Source organism: Syngnathoides biaculeatus, chromosome 12 (genome assembly GCF_019802595.1).
Source record: "Syngnathoides biaculeatus isolate LvHL_M chromosome 12, ASM1980259v1, whole genome shotgun sequence".
NCBI lineage: Eukaryota > Metazoa > Chordata > Actinopteri > Syngnathiformes > Syngnathidae > Syngnathoides > Syngnathoides biaculeatus.
Genome location: NC_084651.1, coordinates 28,706,794 through 28,732,790, shown reverse-complemented (window position 1 = coordinate 28,732,790; position 25,997 = coordinate 28,706,794). Strand labels below are relative to the sequence as shown.

The 25,997-nt window shown below is 47.1% G+C and overlaps 1 protein-coding gene and 1 non-coding gene across 4 annotated transcripts in view; one reads left to right on the top strand and one right to left on the bottom strand.

The window, feature by feature from the left end:
* The window catches only part of galm (galactose mutarotase), a 108,021-nt gene that overhangs the window by 29,993 nt on the left and 52,031 nt on the right, over positions 1–25,997 (top strand). The window lies entirely within an intron of this gene.
* On the bottom strand, positions 21,871–22,060 carry LOC133510296 (U2 spliceosomal RNA). The gene has a single exon (XR_009797578.1). It is a non-coding gene; the product is annotated as a U2 spliceosomal RNA (small nuclear RNA).

The following is a 25,997-nucleotide window of genomic DNA, read 5'->3' as shown; positions in this document are numbered from 1 at the left end:
ACTTCTCTGCCACACCAGACTTACGCATGCAGTACCACAGTTCCTCTCTTGGTACTCTGTCATAGGCTTTCTCTAGATCCACAAAGACACAATGTAGCTCCTTCTGACCTTCTCTGTACTTTTCCACGAGCATCCTCAAGGCAAATAATGCATCTGTGGTACTCTTTCTAGGCATGAAACCATACTGTTGCTCGCAGATACTTACTTCTGTCCTGAGTCTAGCCTCCACTACTCTTTCCCATAACTTCATTGTGTGGCTCATCAACTTTATTCGTCTATAGTTCCCACAGCTCTGAACATCCCCTTTGTTCTTAAAAATGGGAACTAGAACACTTTTCCTCCATTCTTCAGGCATCTTTTCGCCCGCTAGTATTCTGTTGAATAAGTTGGTCAAAAACTCCACAGCCATCTCTCCAAATTGCTTCCATACCTCTACCGGTATGTCATCAGGACCAACTGCCTTTCCATTTTTCATCCTTTGTAGTGCCTTTCTGACTTCCCCCTTAGTAATCATTTCCACTTCAAGGGTCCTTCACTCTTGCCTCTTCAACTCTTCCTTCTCTCTCATTTTCTTCATTCATCAACTTCTCAAAGTATTCTTTCCATCTATTTAGTACACTACCGGCACCAGTCAACACATTTCCATCTCTATCCTTAATCACCCTGACCTGCTGCACATCCTTCCCATCTCTATCCCTCTGTCTGGCCAACCTGTAGAGATCCTTTTCTCCTTCTTTCGTGTCCAACCTGGTGTACATGTCTTCATATGCCTCTTGTTTAGCCTTTGCCACCTCTACCTTTGCCCTACGTTGCATCTCGATGTACTCCTTTCGCCTTTCCTCGGTCCTCTCAGTATCCCACTTCTTCTTCGCTAATCTCTTTCCTTGTATGACTCCCTGTATTTTGGGGTTCCACCACCAAGTCTCCTTCTCCCCTTTCCTACCAGATGACACACCAAGTACTCTCCTGCCTGTCTCTCTGATCACCTTGGCTGTCGTCGTCCAGTCTTCCGGGAGCTTCGGTTGTCCATCGAGAGCCTGTCTCACCTCTTTCCGGAAGGCCGCACAACATTCTTCCTTTCTCAGCTTCCACCACATGGTTCTCTGCTCTACCTTTGTCTTCTTAATCTTCCTACCCACCACCAGAATCATCCTACATACTACCATCCTATGCTGTCGAGCTACACTCTCCCCTACCACTACTTTACAGTCAGTAACCTCCATCAGATGACATTTTCTGCACAAAATGTAATCCACCTGCGTGCTTCTACCTCTGCTCATGTAGGTCACTATATGTTCCTCCCTCTTCTGGAAATAAGTGTTCACTACAGCCATCTCCATCCTTTTTGCAAAGTCCACCACCATCTGCCCTTCAAAGTTCCTTTCCTGGATGCCATACTTTCCCATCACTTCTTCATCGCCCCTGTTTCCTTTATCAATATGTCCATTACAATCTGCACCAATCACAACTCTCTCGCTGTCTGGGATGCTCAGAACTACTTCATCTAGTTCCTTCCAGAATTTCTCTTTCAACTCTAGGTCACATCCTACCTGTGGTGGATAGCCGCTAACCACATTATACATAACACCCTCAATTTCAAATTTTAGTCTCATTAATCGATCTGATACTCTTTTCACCTCCAAGACATTCTTAGCCAGCTCTTCCTTTAAAATAACCCCTACTCCATTTCTCTTCCCATCTACTCCGTGGTAGAATAATTTAAACCCTGCTCCCAAACTTCTAGCCTTACTACCTTTCCACCTGCTCTCTTGGATGCACAGAATATCAACCTTTCTCCTAATCATCATGTCAACCAACTCCTGTGCTTTTCCTGTCATAGTCCCAACATTCAAAGTCCCTACACTCAGTTGTATGCTCTGTGCATTCCTCTTTTTCTTCTGATGCTGGATCCGGTTTCCTCCTCTTCTTTGTCTTCGACCCACAGTAGCTGAATTTCCACCGACGCCCTGCAGGTTAGCAGTGCCGGGGGCGGGCGTTGTTAACCCGGGCCACGACCGATCCGGTATGGGATTCTTTAGATGAACGCTCATATTTGTTTGGCACAGTTTTTACGCCGGATGCCCTTCCTGACGCAACCCTCTGCATTTATCCGGGCTTGGGAACGGCCTACAGATTGCACTGGTTTGTGCCCCCATAGGGCTGCATTTTGTAAAAGGTGAATATAAATTAGTTTAAAATGTCTGCAAAGCGGATGTAGTTACAGAGGAGCAGTGTTGAATGTGTTTCATTCATTTCACACGGAAACTCGCTAGCTAGAGAAGGGGAGACTATAACAACCCATTGAGACGGAGGGAGGACCCAAATGCAGGACTCGGGAGACCCAGAGGTAATTCGGGAAAAACTTTTATTGTTCCAAGGTCGGGGATCAGGCAAATAGTCAAGTGCAGCAGCGGTAGTCAGGACGTCGAGCATAGAGAGCAGGTCCGCGGGCAGGCAGGAGTCGGTAGACGAGAGATCAATCAAAGGAGGCAGAAGTGTCAAAGGAGTCAGGCATACGGGGTCGGTCGGAGAACAGCCGGAGGTCGGTACAAACGGGTTCACGATCAGAGATACGGGAGTGCAAGAACGGGGCATGAGTTGTAACGATCTGGCGTCGGACCAGTTGTCCCCATAGTCCGATATACATTGGGGCCAATCAGCCAGCATGAATCAGCGCGACCGCGCGGGAACCCGCACAGCCAGGGCAGGACCGGCAGGACCATGACAGAGACATTGCCAAGGTCTGTGTGGTGACCATGTCTTTAATGTTACAGAGCTTTGAGAGTCTTTGTGAAGAAAGCTCTGTGAACATTTGTTAATGTGTCTCCTTTATAAGTTTATGCAAGTGTTTTTTTTTATATTCTTGTCATCAGTTGCGATGTAAATCACGTTATTTGTGTTAATGATATTTTTCCTTCCTCTTGTGTTTGTGACTCTTAAGTGTCAGAGCTTTGAGGGTCTTTGTGAAGAGAGCTCTGTGAACATTTGTCTCCTTTATCATACAGCGCGAGGATTAAACCAGGTTCAGAACAGCCAACGTGTGTGTCTTCTCATTCATCACACAACAAAATACACATTGCAGAATTAGACCCCCTACATGTACAGCATAATATTTAAATGCTGCTTCACCAACTTTGCCTTGGACTCTGCATTCCACTATTTGATCTGGGTAGGTCGATCTCAGAACTCTACTGGGTTTGTGTTCCGTAAGCATTTCTTTCATGTATTCAGGACCTAAACCATTTAGTGATTTATAGACCAGAAGCAGATATTTTAAATCTATTCTAAAGCTGGAAATGACTGTAAGGACTTTAGAATTGGAGTTATATGCTCTGACCGCTTTGTTCTGGTCCAAACCCGAGCTGCTGCATTCTGAACGAGCTGCAGCTGTTTAATGCTCTTTTTGGGGAGGCCAGTCAGAAGACCATTACAGTAGTAAAGTCTACTTGAGATAAAAGCATAAATGATATTTTCTTGGTCTGCTTATGCCTTCACTCTAGATGTTGAAAGTCAGGTCAAAATCTATCAGAAAACCAAGCTTTCGGACTTGGTGTTTGGTTTTTAGAGATAGTGAGTCCAGGTGGAGAAGTGGAATCGGGACCTGGAGATTGTGTTCCGTTGTCTCGCTTCACAGGAACTGCAATCCTGCTGGCAGAAGCTGGTTTTCATCGAGTTATCACACAATTCATTCCACCCTGCATCCACGGGTCTGTCTTCATTTCATGTCATGCATGATTTTCAACCTACCTGGTTTCCTGCCATACCCCTCAAGTCAATGGTGCCTTCTGCGTTGGCATTGTCGAGACAGGCAGGAAGGCCTGGGAGCAAGCCCAACATATGCTACTGCATTGGGGGCGGACATACAAGACTGCAGCAGACAGTAAACAGCCTGAACTACAAAGTGGGTCAACGAGTTTGGCTCTTGACCAAGCACCTTCCGCTTCGGGTGGAGTCCCTGAAGCTCGTTCCCAGATTCATTGGGTCCTTCCCCATTGCTAAAGTTGTCAACCCGGATGCTATGACCCTTGGGTCAAATTTTCCAGACCTTTAATTTTGATGATTATAGCTATGCAGATGACGCGCATTTATATTTAGCCGTGTCTCCAGATGACTACAGTCGAATTTAGGTGTTGTGGAACTGTCTAAAGCAGATAAATAACTGGTAAGTAAGTAAGTATGTTTCTTTCGGCTTGTCCCATTAGGGGTCGCCACAGCGTGACATCTCAGATGAACCCTCCTATCTGTTTGGCACAATATTTACGCCGGATGCCCTTCCTGATGCAACCCCTTTCGGGGAGTGGAAACAGATAAATAACTGGTTGAACCAAAATCTTCTTCAACTCAACCAAAACAAAAATGAGATCATTGTTTTTGCAAATAAAGAAGAGGATTGCTGTTAGTAAATACCTGGACTCACTATCTTTAAAAACCACAAACCAAGTCTGAAACCTTGGTGTGCTGATAAAATTGGACCTGACTTTAAAGTCATATCAAATCAATTATTAAAATTGCCTTTTACCATCAGAAGGACATACCTAGAGTGAAGGCTTGCATGTGTCAGCCAGACCAGGAGAAGCTCGTCCATTCTTTTGTAATGGTCTTCTGACTTTCCACAAAGAGCGTTAAACAGCTGCAGCTCATTCAGAATGCTGCAGCTCGGGTTCTGACCAGAACAAAGAGGTCACTACTCAAAGAGAAAATGGTTTCTCCAGCTCGAGTGCAGGGTCTTGTTGACACACCCAAACCACTCACAAAGAAAACGTTGTTGTTTTTGGGCATGTGCTCTTATTGTAGACATTTCATCCCAAATTATTCTGAATATTACGATCGTGTGTTCTCTCACCCTGGACAAGTCACTGACTTCCTCATCACATGTTAAATGGACACCTGAGGCTACCAGTGCCTATGAACACCTTAAGTATGCCAACCTGCCCTACTCTTGGGATCCTGGACTCATCCAAACCCTTCTTTCAGTTTGTAGAAGAACACCATGGAAGGATGACATCAGTGTTGCTTCAGCGCCATGGCGACTGTCTCTTTCCAGTGGAGTATTCAACTTGATCCAGTGGCATGAGGTCTTCTTGCTTGCCTTTGTGCGGTGGCAGCCTGGGAACAGGCTGCACTTGCTAGATGTTACTATGTGGGGTATGCACCACTTACTTTGAATGTCCCTCACTGAGTAAGTTCTACCTTGCAAGAAAAACATTCATCATACTAAAACATGGTGTTGTTGGGCCTTCCTCCTCAATCTGTCAACCCCATTACTATCATGCCACTTGATGAGGGGAATGAGGGGGAGCCACAATTAGAAAAGCAGAATTAAAATACCTATGTACACCTCGTGTTGACCTCTCTGGTATGCCCTTGCAAAATCCCTCTCCACTGCCACTGCGCAAAGCTCACATGAACTTGCTTCAATTCTAGTAAACCGTGCCCACTGAAACAACAGGCGGCACATCTACCACTTACATGGCAATTCCAACATGTCATGATGGACTTCATACAATTAACATCATGTGAAGGCAAGAAATATAGTCTGGTTATGGTTGGCATGTTTTAAAAATGCATTTAAGTATTTCCAGCGAAGCATGCGTCAGCATCTACAGTGGCAAAATTGTTGTTGACAGAAATGACTGTACTCCCAGATGGGGAATTCCTGAAAAACCTTCGTCTGACAATGGGAAGCACTTTGTAAATGAGGTGATGGCTCAGCTTTCGGTTATACTACAACTTGACCTCAAAACACATTGTATGTAGTTACCATCCCCAGTCCGGCGGTGCAGTAGGGAAAAAATAGGATTCTAAACGCTAAATTGAGTAAAAGTTGTGAAGACACGAAATTGAATTCGGTCAAGTGTCTGCCAGTTGTCTTGATATATATGAGGATGCATGTGCGTCCCAGGCATGATCTGTCCCCATTTGAGAGCCTCTTTGCAGGCCCTCTGAATCTTGAACTGCATCCTCCACACTTTCCAATGGACACACACTTTTGCGAGGAAAACATAATAATAATAATTGCACATCTTTGACGAACCTGCTCTCTGATGTCAGGAAACAGGTTCATATAGCACTACCAAGGCTGGCAGACGAACTGTCGGGTTTACCAATTCGACATTCATTAAACAGGACAAACAAGGAAGCAAAGACATCAGTTCAAGTTTGACAGCTTGCGAGGACAGAGGAAAGGAACTGTCTCATACAATTCACCACCTCACTTTTGTCTTATCCTCTCCTAAGCCACCTCTATTTATTTAGTTTCAAAACGCCCCTTATTTAAATGGATGTTACAAAAAGGAGACAGAGAAACAAAACATTGTTGGAAACAAAGTCTGCTTGTTTATTCATGTGTGGAAGATTGCTGAATACATGTGTGGTAATTGTCTCTTTAACAGGTGCTCCTGGCTCTCGCATTTCTGATGATTAGATGTTCTTGTTCTTGTGCTATCTCCTGTTAAGCGGGTGCAATGTTATCTAGAGCAGAGCAAAACATTTCTTTATTGGAAGCAGATGTATGCTAATTATATTCACAATTATTCCCTTTCATAATGTAAAATCTGGTGACTTCATGCTGATAAAGAACTTCCGGCGGAAAACATGGAGACATCAGCGCTGGCTGGGCCATTTCCATGTTCTCCTTTTGACCGACCTCTGCCTGTCCTCCGACCAACCCCTGTAACCTTGACGCTCTTGATACTGCTGCTCTCTCTGACTGACTCTCCGTCTTACAACCTTGGAACGAATAAATACCTTCCTTTAACTGCCTCCCTGTCTACCGAGTCGTGCATTTGGGTCCACCCTAGCATTCTGGTTATGACTATATATATATATATATATATATATATAAATTTTCTCCAGGCACTCCAGTTTCTTCCCACATCCCAAAAACATGCAACATTAATTGGCCACTCTAAATTGTGATTGTGACCGCAGCTGTTTGTCTCTATGTGCCCTGCAATTGGCTGGTGTCATGAGGCATGGGGCTGGGCCCACATGCAGGAATCCCAGGAAACGCATGGTGTTGAGGGTGGTTTTATTCCAGGCTAAGGTCATACACCTGTAAGCAGTCCAAAATAGGCAGAAGAACAAAAATACTGGGCTATAGGCGCGATCCAAAAACATGAAGCAAGGTCCGATGACTATGAGGCAACACTTGGCACTTGAACAAAAATGCAACAAGACTATGGAGGCACAGGGCAACTCGGGAGGACGTCCTCGAAGAGGAACCCAAAGGCACAGCAGGAACCAAACAGGAGCAGGTGACGGCTTCAGACGAAGGCCTTCTAAGGCATGGTCGCGAGCCGGCGGCTGCTGACGCTGGTGGACCACCAAGGCTTGGATGAAAGGCTGCTGTGGTTCAGGTGCCGTCGAGGCATGGACTTCAGGCGGCCAAGGATCGGTCGCCGCCGAAACAGGAGCGGGAGGTGGCCATGAATCATTTCCCCCGATGCATGGTTGTCAGGCGGCCAAGGGACGGTCACTGGCAGAGCGTGGTTATCTGGCTGCCGAGGGTCTGTCACTACTGAGGCGTGGATGTGGATCGGCTGTGGTTCGGTCACCACTGAGGCATGGACGTGGATCGGCTGTGGTTCGGTCGCCACCGAGGCGTGGACATGAATCGGCTCCGACTCAATCCCCACCAAGGCAAGGATGGGAATCAACTGTGGGTCGGTCGCCACCGATGCATGGACAAGTGTCGGTTGTGAATCTATCTTTGGAGAAAAAACAAGGGGACTCGGCTGGTTGATTACGCCATGCTAAAGCCGGTCCATGAGAATCACAATTTCAGCATTCCTCCACGCCAATTGCTCCTGCGTACGGCAGCAGAAGACAGCAAAGTCTTCGGTCTACTGCACCAGAAAGGCTGCGGACTCTTCATCCCTCTGGGATGCAAAGCTTTGCATCAACCAGCTTAGAGTCCGCTGTCTTGGTCGTTGGTGAGGTGTTGGTGGAAGTCGGCTGAGGCGCGGTCGAGACGAGACGAGACGTGGATGGACGTTGGCTGTGGCTTGACCCTTGCTGGAGCGGAAGAGAGATCTTGCTTTGACTTGGTCGCCAGCGCTGAGAGAGTGAAAATCTGCTGTGGTTTTGCCGCTAGCCTGGTGTGGGTGGCAGTCTGCTCTGGCTCAGTCGTCACCAAGGTTTAAGCGAGAGTCCACTGTGGCTCAGTCGTCGGCATGGTACGAGCCATAGTCTGCGGATGCTCGTTCACCGGCGAGGTGTGGATGGACATTGGCTGTGGCTTGGTCATCGCTGGGGCGGAAGCGGTAGTCCGCTATGGTTTGGTCGCCGGCAGGGCGTTGGCAGAAATCTGCTGTGGTTCAGTCGCCGGCGAGGCGTGGGCAGACGTCGGTTGTGGCGTGGTCGGTGAGCATTGGGAGACACAAGGCGGCACCTTACTTAGGCATCTCCTCTGGCCCCCACATGGAGGGCCCGGATAGATGGTCGAACGGGCCCCCCAGAAAGGATCGGAGGAAGAGGATTTGCTAAGGCACTCGAGGGCTGGAAGCGTGGGTCGGCAAAACTAACTCACTGGGACTGAACACTGGGAGAGAAAAACCAAAGTCAGTCTCTGAGTCACAATCAGGCAGCTTGTTGTATAAATTCAGGTCTTCCTCATAATCTGAAAAATCCGAGTCCATCAAAATACGTGGTGGTGAGCAGGTCGTGGTCGGGAAATAATCATGACACCCGGGTGGTGCAGATGGCAAGGTAAGAGAGAACAACAAAACAGAGCCCACTCCAATAGGGGAGGCTTGGTCCTCAGGCTGGGAGTGCCGGGAGGCAGACCGGCTGCGTGTCTGGCGGCGTGGCTGGCGACGCCGCGTTTTCCCTGCTGGGTCCTGTTCTGCCCAGTTCATTCTGTCATGAGCATGAGACATGGGGCTGAACCCAAATGCAGGAATCCCAGGCAAAGGCATGGTGTTGAGGGTGGTTTTATTCCAGGCTAAGGTCATACACACATAAGTAGTCCAAAATGGGCAGAAGCACAAAAACGCTGGGCTATAGGCAAGATCCCAAAATGAAGCAAGTTCCGATGACTATGAGGTAACACTTGACACGTGAACAAAAACGTAACAAAATGATGGAGGCACAGATATGCTGTGACAAGCTGATGCTCTACACAAAACTTGCAAACTTACATACAGTAGAGGAGTATCCCACAATGCAGTAATGAAAATACAACAAACTGGCAAATGCCGATGATACATTCAAAACTTAAAAGCCTGGTCTAAGTGTACAATGTAAAGCAACTGCGTGGCAGCTGTCAGGTGGTACCGACCCGGGTAGTGGTTTGGTCAGGCCCCTCACAGAAAGCACCACCCAGGGCAGTGGCTTGGGCATGCCCCTGTCAGGCTGACAACCAGTTCAGGGTGTACCCTGCATCCTGCCCGTCGACAGCTGGGATAGGCTCCAGCACTCCCTATGACTCTTGTAAGGATAAGCAGCTAAGAACAGGGATGGATGGATGGATGGATGGATGGATGGATGGATGGATGTACGCAGCATGATAGCGCGGCTGTAAAGCGTTGGCCTAACAGTTCTGAGAACCGAGGTTCGATCCCGGCCCCGCCTCTGCGGAGGTTGCATGTTCTCTCCGTGCCTACATGAGTTTTCTCCGTGCACACCGATTTCCTTCCACATCCCCAAAAACATGCATCAATTGGAGACTCAAAATTGCCCATTGGTGTGATTGTGAGCATGACTGTTCCCTGGCTCAGTGTGCCCTGTGATTGACTGGCAACCAGTTCTGGGTGTACCCTGCCTCCTGCTCGATAACAGCTGGATTAGGTTACAGCATTCTCGCGACCCTCGTGAGGAGAAGTGGCTCAGAAAATGGATGGACCCCCCCCAAACCTACAGTTCTACATCTACATATATAAAAGTCTCTACGAACGAAAGATTCAGGTTATGAAAAGTCTTGCTGAATTTTTTTTTGTCTCGAGTGTTGGATATGATTTTTTAGATCAATACAAAAGTCCGTTAATCACCTGGTGGGAGCGGTCCCAGGGTCCGCTCGATTGTCCGGACTGTGAGAGACCTAATACATGGTATGCAACAACATCCGCATAGCACCATGATAGCCGCAAACACAGCAATAGAAACTAGCACAGAGCTGAATACACCTCCTGGGGCCGAACTGTATCCACTTTCTTTTCCAGATCCCTCCATTGTGGTGTCAATTGAAAAGGCTTCCCCACGTGCTCACCTGTGTCGGTTGATTACATTTTAAACTCATCAGTGTTTGTTGTGTCTGTGTCAGCTCAGCACCACCACCTTGCCGTGCCTCATACCACACCGTTACATTGCTGTCCACAGTCACTCCTTCACTTCTTTCATCCTGTATAACAGATTCGAGCGCCAGCATGGTCCACACAAAGCATATTGATGCGAGGCAAAGCAATAAAATCGTAATCGTAAAAGAACTCGGACATTCGCGTCCTAAGTTTTTCAGACACAGACATTGTTGACATTGTTAATTGTTTTTTAGGCACAAACATTGTTGACATTGTTGACATCTTTGATTTAGACTCAATTCTGTTCATCTTCACCTTCCCTCTCTTGACCTGCCCGTCCGAGCAGTCAACTTTCACGCTCACCATTGTCAGGTACAAAGTCAGGTGCCGGTCTCAACTGCGAGTAATGATACCACTTATGACCCTTGGTCTCCAATTGGACGGCGTGTGAGGTTCTAGCCAGAACCCTGAATGGTCCTTTCCAGCGAGGGTCAGTCCACTTCCGGGACAGCACTCGGAGGTAGACGCATGGAGTAATGTCGGGATCCCGTGGTGTTGATGAAGTGTTGATAGCCGCCTTTTCCTTGACCTGTGCAGACACACTGGAAACAAGTGCATGAAGATACTTCCAGTACGCAGCATGTGTTAAATCCAGAGTCGGCAAGTCAGCCGGCGGAACCAAGGTGGAGCTAGGACCTGGCATTAGGCGACCTGGTAACAGTTCAAATGGTGCGAACCCAGTAATTTTGTGAACAGTTTGGCGGACCACCAACAAAGCCAGGGGCAACGCCCTGGGGCGTGTAGCCCGCCACTTCTTTTGCAAGGGCATCCGCCCTCTCATTACCTTTCGCCACCATGGTGTTGGCCTTCGAATGTCCCGGGACTTTTACAATGGCCAATTCGTGAGGACCCTTAATTGCTTCATACAACGCTCCATGAGAGCCTTATGGGCAATTTCTTTGCCCTTCACTGCCAACCAGCCATTATGCGGCCACCCTTTTAGATCAATCAGGGCCACTGAGGCTGCATATGCCGGATCTGTATACACAGTCAATTGCTGTCCTGGGCATTGCTCCAAAGCCAACACCAGAGCCAACACCTCCGCCGCCTGAGCGGAGGGTTTTATTGTCAACTTCTGAACCAGGAAAAATGATCCTTTCCACTCCACCACTGCTGCTGCCGCATGCAGTGTGCCATCCTTTGCACCCCAACAGCACCCATCCGTGAACATAACCCGTCCACCATCCAATGCTTCCGCATACAGGTCCTCACGGACCTTTTGATCCCTCTGTACCTTCCGAGCACACTCATGTGCTCCCTCCAGGTGGTGGTTGGCAATGTTCACACCGTCATGCACGTATGTCACATTCGGTGCCGTCAAAGTCTTCATCATCCGTGTTTGGCATATGGGTGTCAACGTAAAAGCTCCGGATGCCACAAATGCCGATACCGCGTGGTCCGTCAATACCTGGACTGGATATCCCATCACCACGTGTGCCGTTTTCTGCAAGACTTTGGCCAGACCCGCAGCGTACCTGATGCAGTCTGCCTGCTTCTGTTCAATCCCGTCTAGTGGCACACTACAATACAGCAACACTGCCCTATGTGGCCCATGTCTTTGATACAGTGCTGCGTTCACTGTTTTATCGCTGATGGCTACATCTAGATGGAAGACCTTGCTGTAATCTGGTGTGGCCAGGGCTGCTGCAAATGCCAATTCCTGAATTAATTGTACAAACAATGCATCATCCTCTGGGGTCCACTGCAGGGTGGCTTTCAAATTCCGGACCCCCTGTTGTTTAACCAGAGCCCGCAGGCCTGCTGTTTTGTCCACATACCATGGGATGTAGGCTCTGCTATAGCCACAGAGCCCCAAAAATGACAGCATGTCCTCCACTGTTTCCGGATGTGGGTGCCGCAATATGGAACTGCGGTGATCTGGGGACATGGCCAAACCGGCTGGTGTGATTACGCGTCCCAAGAAAACCACAGACCTACGACAACACTGCAACTTTTTCCTCGACACCTTAAAGGCCAGGTCAGCGAGCTTGACCAGCACTGCTCGTGCGGCTTCAATGCACAGCTGCAATGAGGAGATCATCCACATACTGCAGGAGCACTGAGCCTTGGGGCAACTCACATGAGGACAGCAAGTCCTTCAGGACCTGATTTAAATTCCTGGTGAGTTTTTGAACCCTTGTGGAAGTCTTTTGTACTGGAATTTCACTCCCTTACAGGTAAATGCGAACACGTGTCGTATTGATTCTGCCAGTGGTAAGCAGAAATACACATTTGCCAAGTCAATCACTGTGTACCACTGTTTTTGTGGGCCCAAGGATGATAGGATGCGGTGGGGATCAGGAACTGGCAGAACAGGAGTTACGGTGATGTTATTGACAGGCCTCAAATCATGGGCCATCCTCCACGTCACCCCATCCGCCTTTTGAACTGGCCGTAGGGTGTGTTCCACGAGGAGGCTGATGTTTCCAACACCCCCGCATCCCACAATCCGGCCACTGTGTCTTCCATACCTTTATCTGCTTCCTGAGGCCATCGATATTGAGGACGGCGGACCGAAATGGAACAATCAACCTCCAAGTGGATCAGCTGAACTGTATGACACAAACCAACATCAAATGGACCCTGCGACCACAAGGCCTGCGGCATTTGATCCAACATAGCCTGTGCGGACTCATGATCAGTCTGCTCCCGCCCATGATGGCGATCCAGAAAAACCAACTCGAGGTCTGCCTCGTCCACCATTTTTGCAATAATCCTAAAACTGTTAGCTGAGGCAGAGTGCCACACATCTGGAATTTCCGTTATCATTCAATCGTGCTGTTGTGTTGATCTTTTCAACCATCGGCCCCAGTTGACGGGGCTCTTGGCCTGGTGACACTGCCAGTGTTACATGGGGCAGACCTTCCTCACCCATTTTGAACCATTGTTCTTGCTCTGGCGACAACTGCACATTCGCTGCCACTCCCTCTGGGCCTACAAAGATGCATGGTGACTGTAGTGTCCAATCATCTCCCTCGATTTCTTCAAACGCATCTCTATATACTTCATCCGAATCCCTATCGTAATATAGTGTGCAATGCAACGGGTCCACTGGGGGGTGGTATTGTGCCAAAGCCTGGATCCATGGTTTCCACAGTAGATACGTAGAGTAGACACCTCCTCCGAATGGGGTCTCTGGACTCAGCCAAGCCCAGTATATTCGTGCAGTCTCTGGTACTGTAGAGAGTGGGGCCATCAACCACTGGCCTCTTGTCGTCACTGGTTGGGTGCATTCCAAGACCTGTCCATCAGGAAATGTCACTGTGAGTCCCTGTTTGCCACAAAGAATTTGGGCTCTTAGTGCTGTTAATATGTTTCGACCCATCAAATTAATGGGAGTATCCATTGCATGGACATAGGAATGATACAATTTCTGTCCAGTATTTGTGATTTCCGTTTTCAAAGGCCTGGTGAAAGGCAGAGTCTGAGGACGTCTCGAGAAGCCGACCAACATTGTAGCTCGTTTCGACAACGCTGTGCTTGGCAGTGACATGTTGATCGAAGAGTGTGTTGCTCCCGTGTCCACCAACATCTGGATTGGAGTACCCGCCACCGTCAACTTGAAGCATTGGCTCTGCCTGGCCACTGCTTCCCGAGCTTCCCAGGCCCCCCTATTCGTCCGGGCCGTACCATGGGTCAGCCTGGTAATACTGACCCTGTGGGTTTGGCTGCGGCCAAGGGCGGGGCTGTTGTGGCCCTCCCTGGTTCTGTGTCCCCGCTTGCTGATTTCTTTGCTCTGGCCCCGGCGGTCGTGGGTTGCCATAATAGTCCCGAGCCCAATGATCTGGGGATGCACAATTGAAACAGGTCCCGGGAGCAAATCCATTCCGTCCTCGACCTGGGAAGGTAGCACGACCACGCCCTCTGTATCCACCACGGAATCCTTGTCCTCGGCCCCGTACAGCCCCCACTGGAGTCTGATACATTTGCTTTTGTTTTGCCTTCTCCTGCTTTGTTTCACCATGCAACTTTACAAGCTGTAATTTAACCAAACTCGTCGCCAGAGCATCAGTCTCCTTCTGGTCTTTGTCTGCTTTTTAAATCCGGCAGTGATGTATCAAATGCCTCTTAAACCGCGGCTCCGGGCAGACCAGAATATCTTGATCTGTCCTCAAAATCGTCTGCACCTCGTTTGGGACCCCATTCAACATCGCCGTCCTAAACATAATCTCGGCCTCTTGACAGCTGGATGGATGTTTGCCTGTGGTGTCAATCCACAGCTCCATCGCTTGAGCATAATGTTGCTCCGGAGTCACATCCTTTCCGTAATTAAATATTGTAGGAGCGACATCCACTGGAGATGGAAAGGCTGCCCTCAATTCTCTAAACATGACATCTGACACCTCTGCCAGTGGCGTTTCACTTCCCAAATGGCGGGTGCCGGATGCCACCTCAATATTCTGTAATTGAATTAGGTAACATGATCCCAAGATAGCTTGTCTAAAATCCCCCAATGCGACTCCCTGTCCTGACATCGCCGCCAAAAATTTAGTAATCCAGGCTCGTGCCCCTTTATGCAGGGGTGGCATTTTCTCCACCAACGCAGCCACATCCCGAAGCACCAGGGGCTCATAGCGGCGACCCGCGTGTGTTACAACTAGGGGTGCCATAATTTGGCCCTGTTCCTGCTGTGCCATCACCTTGCCCTTACTGCGAGTATTATAACCTCGCCCCGCCCCCGGCGACTCATCATCCATTTCCTTTTGTCATTCCCCTTCACTCAGCGCCTTGAGCATGTGCCGCTGTTCTCGCATTACCACACCTTCTCCCTCCTCACTCTCAGGTGCAACCTCCCCGCGTTTTAAATCGCCCAGCGTTGCCTGCTCATAATTTGTCATCCCTGTCATCACTTCATCCAACATTCCTCTTTCTTCCCGTTGCACTCTATATCCTTCAAACAACTTCCATGATGCCTTTTTCTTCGTCTGCTCTGGCGCGCCTTTGCTCCCCTCAGCTGGGGTGCCCCTCCATTCTCCTATCGCCGCCTCTGGTGTCCTTGTGGGCGATATCACTTGACTATGCTGCTCTCCCCGCATTCTGTTTCTCTCGTTATTCACCGCGTGCTCAATCAACTGAACCGTGCCTGGGGTCATTCTTGACCCGTCATCCTCGACGTCCAGTACCCTGCGGCCACCCAATGTTACCACTGGGGCAATCACTGGTGCCGTCGGGTACGACGGTGGCTCAAACACATATTGCTGAGCCTGTCCGCTCTCTGGCAACTGGGGATAGATTCCTCTTACCCCCTCTATCGTCTTTCTTCTCTCATCCACTTTATCAACCGACGCAGGCACTTTCTTCACAACTTCCTCACACTCCATACTTATCGCCGCTAACGCAGTTACAATCGTTGCCAACTGGTGTATGCCACGTCTATCTTTCTCACTTCCTTCTCCAACTTAACACGCTGTCTTCAACTTGCTTGATCTTTATCTTCTTTCAAGCGTCGAAAATTCGCCAACATTCTACTTTCTTTTTTCTGTAACTGCCTCGCCTACTTTGACATATCCCACGTTCCGGGCTCTCCTTGAAACAGCTCATCTTTCTTTAACTTCAAAAACACCTTCTGGCTACGCTCCCGTTCCTTCTTAATTTTCATTCCTTCAATTCCACTTATTAACTGAGTCTCCAATTTCACATAATGGCCGTTTATCTCCGACCACACATCGTTCCCTTCATATGGCTTCTCACACCCGAGACCACTGTCACACTTAGTTTCACAATCCACCATCTTTCACCTTTTCACACAGAACAACAGTTTGGTATTCCACTCACACCGCTTCCACACTGATACGTAAATCCCAGATTTTACACCATATCTTAACCACGAATAGTTCCAAACTATTCTAGTAGGTAAATCCCAGATTTTATACCCTACTAACGTCCACACTTTTACAATATTGCCCCCTCCGATAATCCTTCCCCTTACAATTTACACACTCCAATATGCAGAATTTAGACGTTTTAGTAACAGGTATTCTGCTCATCTTTTCGACGTGGCCACTCGAGGAAGGAAGGTCGGATTTGAGGCTTTCTTATCAGGTCGTCACCTGGTGTGGACGTGGGTCCCAGACCCTGAGTCCCAGACTCTGTAGTTTTCGCTAAGTCCCAGACTTCTTTACCTTTCTTGCATCACGTCGGGGTCACCAAGAATTGTTGGATATTATTTTTAGATCAATACAAAAGTCCGTTAATCTTCTGACTCCAAATGGTGACCTTACCCAACCACCACTCATCCAAGAATTTGCGCGCTCGTTCTGCAAAGAAAGGACCAGGAAGCCGGCGTTTTACACGCAAGTAGATTTATTCCTTCAACAAACACCTGGGTCTTGGGTCCCTCTCAATACAACCCTGTACGTCTCTGTTCCCTCCAGCCGACGTACTCCACATCCGAGTTGCCCAGGACAATTTAACAGTACAATCTACTAATTCACTATTGGTTATGTGTCTCCTGCAGTTATCCTTAGCACTCTCTCATTGGTCTTTTTTGGTCCGCAGGATGGTGGGCCGACTCCTCCCGCCTGCGGTTGTTGATGTTTTGTTGCTCCCGTCTCCCTCTAGGTCTGGGTCAAGCGTCGTCGCCTGGGTCAAGCGTCGCGTCACGTCACACCTGCTGATTGTGGTCATCACCACCCAACCGTCGAGAACATTCCGTTCTAGCACGCTATCTGCTGTAATCACTTTCTTGCCACATTCTTGCACTGCAACTTTTCATCCACAGACTTTCACACATTAAGCAGTATTGCAAATACATCGCCTTGTTGATTAACTTTTATACATTTCATTTCCTTTACGAGTTACGAAAGAAATTCAGGATAAGAAAGGAGAAAAAATGGGACTGGATTCAACCGAACGTAAAAGTCCTGTACTTTATCTTCGTCTGAAAGCGGCGTGATAGAGCTGCTCTCTCATTGGCCACCGCTGGAGCACATTCCTGGCATCACATTGGCAAGAAGCGATGTCAATCTTTAGCCATGACGCACATCCTGTCTCTTGGTATGTGTGGCACAATAGAGCAGGTCCCCCCATTGGCTTGCATGTAGCATTTTCCTGGCATCACACCTGTGGCTCTTAGCGACTTTGGGACGTCAATCTTTACCCGTGATGCACTTCCTGTATATTCGTCACCGAATCCATTGTCGTACGCTCGCGCACACTGTACATTGTCTTTGCAGATTTGTTCATTGTTTTTCACCAGTGGCCCATGAAATTGATGGCTAGTGCCAGTGAGGAGAAGAAGAGAGTTGTTTTGTTCATCAAAACAAAACAAGAAATCTGCGAGTAATATGAAAAAGACATGCGTGAATGTGGCTTTATGCTGCTGCTTGACTTGAGAGGTTCGAAGCGGAGGTTGAACCTGAAGTTGAGGAAATCGTTTCACTGGGAAAGACTGCGGAGGACATCGATGACTTGGTTCACCACAAAGATCTTTCAATGGAGAAGTTAATGGCTGGAGGTGATGCAACATACGACAATGCAGTAACAGTTTGCAGCATTGAGGAGAGGGGGGCTTGGAACAGATTAGGCTATTTCCATGTAAAATGGGTTTCTACTCATGAAAGTTTCCCGTGAAGAAACGACTTCCGGAAGTGATTAATTTCGGAAATAGAGGTACCATACTCATTGACTTATAAGCAAGTTAGCAATGCCACCTCTAATTTGCATCCCAGCCTTTTCTTTATTTTTCTGTATTTGGCCCTAGATTAAAAAAAAACGTTTGTACACCCCTGGTCTAGCTCCTTCTACAATTTCTCTTTCACCTCGAGAACACATAGTGGGGGATAGACACTTATCATACATTAACACCGTCAAGTTCAGGTTTAAGCCTCATCACGAAATTTGATACTCTTATTCACCTCCAAGACATTCTTAGCTAGGGCTTCCTTTAAAATAACCTCCATTTAATTGCTTCCCCCATCTTCACCATAGTTGAATAATTTCAACCCTGCCCCTAAACTTCTTACCTTACTGCCTTTCATGGACAAAAACTATCGCAAATGTTTTGCTTATTTTGTCAACCAACTCCCCAGGTTTTTCTGTCATACTCCCAATTTTCAAAGTCCCGAAATTCAGATATCTGTGATTTCCTCTTCTCTTTCCATTGTAGAACCCATTTTCCACCCCTCCTTTGTTTTCGACCCAGAGTGTTGCTGTTCCACATGCGCCCTGTAGGTGCAAGACATTAACCTGGGACACAACAAAATCCCAAAATAATTAATTGTATTATCATAATTTCTCGAGTATAATGCGTCCTGAAGTTTAATGCACAAAAAAAGTTGACCTAAAAAAATCAGGAAAACCCTTCTACCAAGATAGAATATACTGTGCCACAGACTGAATGCTGAGACAGTTGATGAACTTTTTGACAATTTCACCTCAAAAATCACAAATGCCATGAATGCTGTCATTCCAGTTAAACTAGGACCATCTTGAGGTGACCTAGAACATCGTGGAGGAGCACAATGATGGTCAAGAGATCTAAATCATGGTGTAGGAAAGCGGTACGCAAGTGGCGAACAACTAAACTCCAAATTGACTATGACCTCTACAGACAGTGTCTTTGTAATTTTAACCAAGAGTTAGTTAGAGCTAGACAGCAACACTTTTCTGAAAACATCAGTAAGAACCTCAACAATACTCGTGCTCTATTTGCTGTGGTTGACAAACTTACAACACCCCCGAATCAGATAGATGCAGAATTCGTAACAGCTGACAAATGCAATGAGTTTGCCTGTTATTTTAGTGAAAAAAAAATGGTCAAATGTCAGCACAAATCAACAAAAAGATAGAATGACACCCAGAGAAAACTCTATTAACTTGTCAGAATTTGATACAGTTGATCAAAAAAAAAAAAAAAACTGTAGAGAAAATTGTTCAGCAGTTGAACCATCAACGAGCTGTCTCGATTCAATACCATCCGACTTTTTCAAAAGTATTGTGTAGTCAGTCCTACCTGCTTTGCAGCAAATAATCAATTGCTCACTTCAGTCTGGCGAGTTTCCCAAAGCTCTTAAAGTAGCTGCTGTTAAGCCTCTTTTAAAAAACTGAGCACTGGACAATTCCATGTTAGGAAGCTATAGACCCATCTCAAATCTCTCATTCATAGCCAAGATTCTTGGGAAAGTTATTTTTAATAAACTCAGCAATTTCTTGAATTTAAATGGATTTTTTGACATATTTCAATTAGGTTTCCGAACACATCACAGTACAGAATCTGCTCTTATCAAAATGCTAAATGATATAAGGTTCAATACTGACTCGGGAAAGATGTCAATTTTGGTCTTGTTGGATCTCAGCACGGCTTTTGATATGGAAGATCACAATATACTGCTAAACAGGTTGGAAACGTGGGTAGGACTAAATGCAATGGTCCTTAAATGGTTTAGATCCTACCTAGAGAAAAGGAGATACTTTGTGACCATTGGAGGTGCTCAGTCTCAGCGAATAGCAATGATCTCAAGGGTCAGTTCGCGGACCTCTCCTATTCAGCCTCTATATGCTACCCTTGGGTCAAATTCTTCAAAACTTTAATTTTGACTACCATAGCTATGCAGATGACATACAGTTGTATTTAGCAGTGTCTCCAGATGACTACAGTTCAATTTAGGTATTGTGCCACTGTATAAATCAGATAAATAACTGGATGAGCCAAATTTTTCTTCAACTAAATCACAACAAAACTGAGACAATTACTTTTGGCAACAAAGAAAAGAGAATTGCTATTAGTAAACACCTGGACTCTCTATCTTTAATAACCAAAGGCCATGTCCGAAACCTTGGTGTTCTGATTGATTCCGACCTGACTTTCAACAATCATATCAAATCAATCACACTTCTACCATCTGAAGAACATATCGAGAGTGAAGTCTTGTATGTGTCAAGCAGACCAGGAAAAGCTCATCCATGCTTTTATCTCAAGTAGACTTGACTACTGTAATGATCTTCTGAGTGGACTCCCCAAAACGTCCTGGCTTCCAGTCATCTTTAAAATAGATTTTAAAGTTCTGCTTCTGGTCTATAAATTATTAAATGATTTAGGTCTTGAATACATGAAAGAAATGCTTGCAGAATACAAACCCAGTAGAGCTCTGAGATCGACTGATTCAGGTCAAATAATGAAGCGCAGAGTCCAAAGCAAACATGGTGAAGCAGCATTTAGCTATTATGATGCATACAAATGGAATAAATTGCCAAGAGAGGTGAGGTCAGCTCCAAGTGTGAATGCTTTAAAATCCAAGTTGAAAAGTTATTTCTCATGCTTTTTAGAATATATTCACTGATCATATTACTTGCACTGTATGGGGTTTTGATTGTGATTTTTTTCATATTTTGTTTGTCATTTTTATTGGTTTTATTCCATTTTAAATGTTTTATCTCTTTGTTATAAAATGCCTTTAATCATGTAAGGCACATTGAGTTACCTTGTGTATGAAATGGGCTATACAAATACATTTGCTTTGCTTAGTTTTGCTAACGTTAGACTAATCCAGGGCTCGGGAACCTATGGCTCGCTAGCCAAACCTGGCTCTTTTGATGGTTCCGTATGGCTCGCAGAGCCCTCATAACGACATACTGTATACAGCAAGGGTGCTCAATGTGTCGATCGTGAGGCCTGCCACGTCAGACTGGCATCTTCCCCCACCATCGGAGCCAACTCACCACCAGGTGGTGATCAGTTGAGTGCTCCGCCCCTTTCTTCACCCAAGTGTCCAACACATGCGGTCGCAAGTCCGATGACACGACCACAAAGTCTATCATCGAACTGCGACCTAGGGTGTCCTGGTGCCAAGTAAACATGTGAACACCCTTATGCCTGAACATTGTGTTCGTTATGGACAATCCGTGATGAGCGCAGAAGTCCCGTAACAGAACACCACTCAAGTTCTGATCGTGGGGGTCCGTTCTTCCCAATCACGCCCTTCCAGGTCTCACTGTCATTGCCCACGTTGTCATTGAAGTCCCCCAGCAGAATGATGGAGTCACCAGAGGGGGCGCGCTCCAGCACTCCAAAAAGTGTGGGTACTCTGCATTGCTGTTTGGTGCATAAGCACAAACAACAGTGAGGACCCGTCCCCCTACCTGCAGGCGGAGGGAGGCTACCCTCTCATCCACTGGGGTAAACGCCAACGAACAGGCCCAGAGCTGGGGGGCAATAAATATACCCACACCTGTTTGGCGTCTCTCCCCGTGGGTAACTCCAGAGTGGAACAGAGACCAACCCCTCTCAAGAGGAGTGTTACCAGAGCCCAAGTGGTGCGTAGAGGTGAGTCCAACTATATCTAGTCGGAACTTCTCGATCACACGCAGGCTCCTTCCCTGCCAAAGAGGTGACATTCCATGTCCCTAGAGCTAGTTTCTGTAGCCAGGGATCAGATCGCCATGGTCCCCACACCTTTGGCCACCGCCCAACTCACATTGCACCCGACCCCGATGGCCCCTCCCACAGGTGGTTAGCCCATGGGGTGGGGGACCCATGTTACCTGTTTGCCATGGGTGACCCTACCAGGGGCATGAAGCCCAAGATGACTTCATCAAGACACACAAACCCGTCTACCATGATAAGGTGACGGCTCAAGGAGAGGTTCCTGGAGGTACTGCAATACCAGGTGGATGTGTGGAGTGGATGGACCAAGCCCCTATTCTATCTCCCTGTTCCAAAAATCTATTTAATATATGGTCCCCGGATAGGGGACGTATCAGATATTAAATTGAACTGAATTAAACAGATACCACACTTGATCTTAGCCAAAAGGCTGAGAACCGAAACCGGAGTGCCTGAAGAAAAGAACATGCAAACTCCACACTGGGATTTAAATGCCACTTCTCAGAAATGTGAAGCTAATGCTCTAACCAGTCACTCCACTGTACCGCTAGGACTGTATTGTTGGTCCTTATTTTATGCTGACCTTTTTTTTTTGTCAGTGTCTCTCAGAGTTTGTACTGTTACGGCTTCTACTTGCGTGTTATGCAGTTGGGCTCACAGTTCTGAGGACCCGGGTTCAATCCCGGTCCCGCCTGTGTGGAGTTTGCATGTTCTCCCCGTGCCTGCGTGGGTTTCCTCCCACATCCCAAAAACATGCAATATTAATTGGACACTCTAAATTACCCATAGATGTGATTGTGAGTGCGAATGGTTGTTCGTCTGTATGTGCCCTGTGATTGGCTAGCAACCAGTTCAGGGTGTACCCCGCCTCCTGCCCATTGACAGCTAGGGCTCCATCCGGCTGGGATGAGAATCAGCACCTCCAAATGTGAGACTATGGTCCTGAGTTGGAAAAGGTTGGCGTGCCCTCTCCAGCTTGGGGATGAGATCCTTCCCCAAGTGGAGCAATTCAAGTATCTTGGGGTCTTGTTCACGAATGAGGGAAGAATGGGGTGGGAGATCGACAGACGGATCGGTGCAGCGTCTGCAGTGATGTGGATTTCGTATCGGTCCGTTGTGGTAAAGAGGGAGCTAAGTCGAAAGGCGAACCTCTCAATTTAGCAGTCATTCTACGTTCCTACCCTCACCTATGGGCATGAGCTGTGGGTCGTGACCGAAAAAACAAGCCCCGGATACACGGGGCTGAAAGGACTTTCCTCCGCAGGGTGTCCGGGCTCTCCCTTCGAGATAGGGTGAGAAGCTCGGTCATCCGGGAGGGGCTCAGTGTTGAGCCACTACTCCTCCGTTTTGAGAGGAGCCAGATGAGGTGGCTGGGGCATCTGATCTGGAAATCTCCCAGACGCCTCCCTGGACATGTCCCACCGGAAAGAGACCCCGAGGACGTCCCGGGACAACCAGGAGAGACGATGTCTCTTGGCTGTCTTGGGAACGCCTTGGGATCCCTCCCGAAGAGCTGGAAGAAGTGGCTGGGGAAAGGGAAGTCTGGATAACACTGCTGAAGCTACTTCCCCTACCACCTGACCCGGAGAAGCGGTAGAAAATGGATGGATTAAATCCCTTGGAATAAATAGAATCTGTCAGAGAACGCGAAGTGGGCTGCAAGCGCTCAAGGATCAATGCATCATGCTTTAATACAAAGAAATTCAAGAACAAATGAGAAAAAAAGGTGATTGAAATTCCATCAGCATGGAAGAGGTTACAACAGGTCTTTGAGGGTCAGATTTGTAGTTGATAGACAGGTGTTCAAATACTTATTGGCGGCTGTATGTAATAAATCTTTAAAAAAATCATACATTTTGATTTCTGGATTTTTCTTTTTAGATTATCTCTCCCACAGTGGATATGCACCTACGATGAAAATTTCAGACCCCTCCATGATTTCTAAGTGTGAGAACTTGCAATATAGCAGGGTGTTCAAATACTTATTTTCTTTACTGTGTATCAATGAGAAATGGTGCATGTATATTATACAGCTCAGCACACACTGCAGCCCACTTTTGGAGTCATTGTTCTTGAACTGTAAGCTGTTTTACACGGCATGTGAATTCGCCTCTTTCGTTCTCGCAGGTGTTTAGATTCCGCCTCAAGCTAGCATGAACAACAATACCCCTGTAGTTATAACATACCCTCTGGTCTCAGGAAAAAAAGCAGGAACACCACCCAAGTCTGCCAATGCAAAACCACTGTCCCCGATGTCCATGCTATGTTGCAGAGGCATGTAAACCAGAACAGCCCAATAACATCCAGAGCCTTTCGGAACTCTGGCCGAATCTCATCCACCCCCGGGATCCTGCAACCAAGGAGTTTTATAACCACCCTGGCGACCTCAGCGCCAAAGAGATAGAAGAGTCCGCCTCAGAGAACCCAGACTCTGCTTCCTCATGGGAAGGCATGTCAGTAAGTATTCTCTCAACTGACTCACAGTGTCGTGAGTTCAAGTCAGCACCACCCCACCCTCACTATACACAGTGTTGATGGTACACTACTTCCCCCTCCCGAGACGCCAGACTGGATGAGAATTTCCAGGTAGTCATCTTGAAATCGTTTTCCATGGCCTCACCAAACTCCTCCCACACCCGGGTTTTTGCCTCAGCAATCACCAAAGCTGCATTCCGGCTGGCCAGCCGGTACCTATTAGCCACCTCAGAAGTTCCACAGGCCAAGAAAAAGTCCTGATACAACTCCACCAGCTTGACGGCATCTCTTGCTGTTGGTGTCCATCAATGTGTTTGGGGGTTGCCGCCACGAAAGGCACCGACCACCTTACGCCCACACCTCCAGTTGGCTGCCTCAGCAATGGAGGTGCAAAACATCGTCCACTCGGACTAGATGTCCCCCACCTTCCCCGGAACATCAGGAAAGTTGTTTTGGAGGTGGGAGTGGAAATTTCTTGTGGTAGGGGAATCTGCCAGCCGTTCTGAGCAGAACCTCACAATATGTTTGGGCCTACCACGTTGAACCAACATCTTTCCCCATCATCGAAGCCAACTCACCACCAGGTGATGATCTGTTGACAGCTCTGCCCCTCTCTTCTCCTGAGTGTCTAAGACATGTGGTCCCATGTCTGATGATACATCCACGAAGTTGATCATCGAACTGTGAGCTGGAATATCCTGGTGCCAAGTGCACATGTGGACACCCTTGTGCCTGAACATGGTGTTTGTTATGGACAATCCATGATGAGGACAGAAAACCAGTATCAGAACACAACTCTGATTATGATCAGGGGGGCCGTTCTTCCCAATCATGCATTTCTGGTCTCACTGTCATTGGGCACGTGGGAATTGAAGTGCTCTCCAGCACTCCCTCTCAGGACTTAAAAAAGGGTTGTTTGGTGCATAGGCACAAACAACAGTGAGGTCCCATCCCACACCCAAAAGCAGAGGGAGACTAGCCTCTCATCCGCCGGGGTGAACCCCAAAAACAGGACACTGAACCAGGGGGCAATAAGTATACCCACATCTGCTCTGCGCATCTCACCATAGGCAACTCCAGATTGGAACAGAGTCCAACCTCTCTCCACTTCCGGGCAAGGGAAACTTGAATCCATTATTTTTCCTCAGCATAAGGGCTTATGGAGCTGTACTTTGGTCCCTCACCGAGAACCTGTTTTCCAAGGGTGAACCTACCAGAGGTGTGAAGTCCCAGTTTAGCTCGTAGGGTCATTGGGACACACAAACCCCTCCACCACAATAAAGCGACAGCTTGAGGAGAGGGAATATAACCCAAGTGAACTTAAAATGATTTAATCATCTATTCACGGGGTTAATAAAAAAAACTATTCAAATTTACCTTGCCTTGTGTAAAAAATACATACCCCCCCTTATTAACTCATGAATCAATTGTGGCTAATCACAATTTGTGGTTAATTTTAACCAATCACACCGAAGACTGATTACCTCTAGACTTGTCAACAAGTCACAACTCACAGAATCTGTCCCAACAATATCATGTCAGACAAAAGATCTAAAGATAATGAATGAAATGACAGGAGCCAAAGAAATTCCAGAACACTCCAGAAATAAGGTCATTGGCTTCAAACCAGAAAGAGTTACAAAACCTTTTATAAAGCTTTGAGATTCCAGCGAAACCATTATCCTCTCAGAGAAAAAACATGTAACAGTGGTTTTGCTTTCACACAGGGTTATGTAAATTTGATTTTTTTTCCCCCTTAAATTAAAAAAATTGAAACATTTTAAGTTGACTTCTACATTTCTTATATTCACATTTGTTTTATGATCTTACAGTTGATAAACTATGTAAAAATTATCAGAATTTGAAAAGATAGGTAACAATACTTTTTTTCATGGCACTGTAAA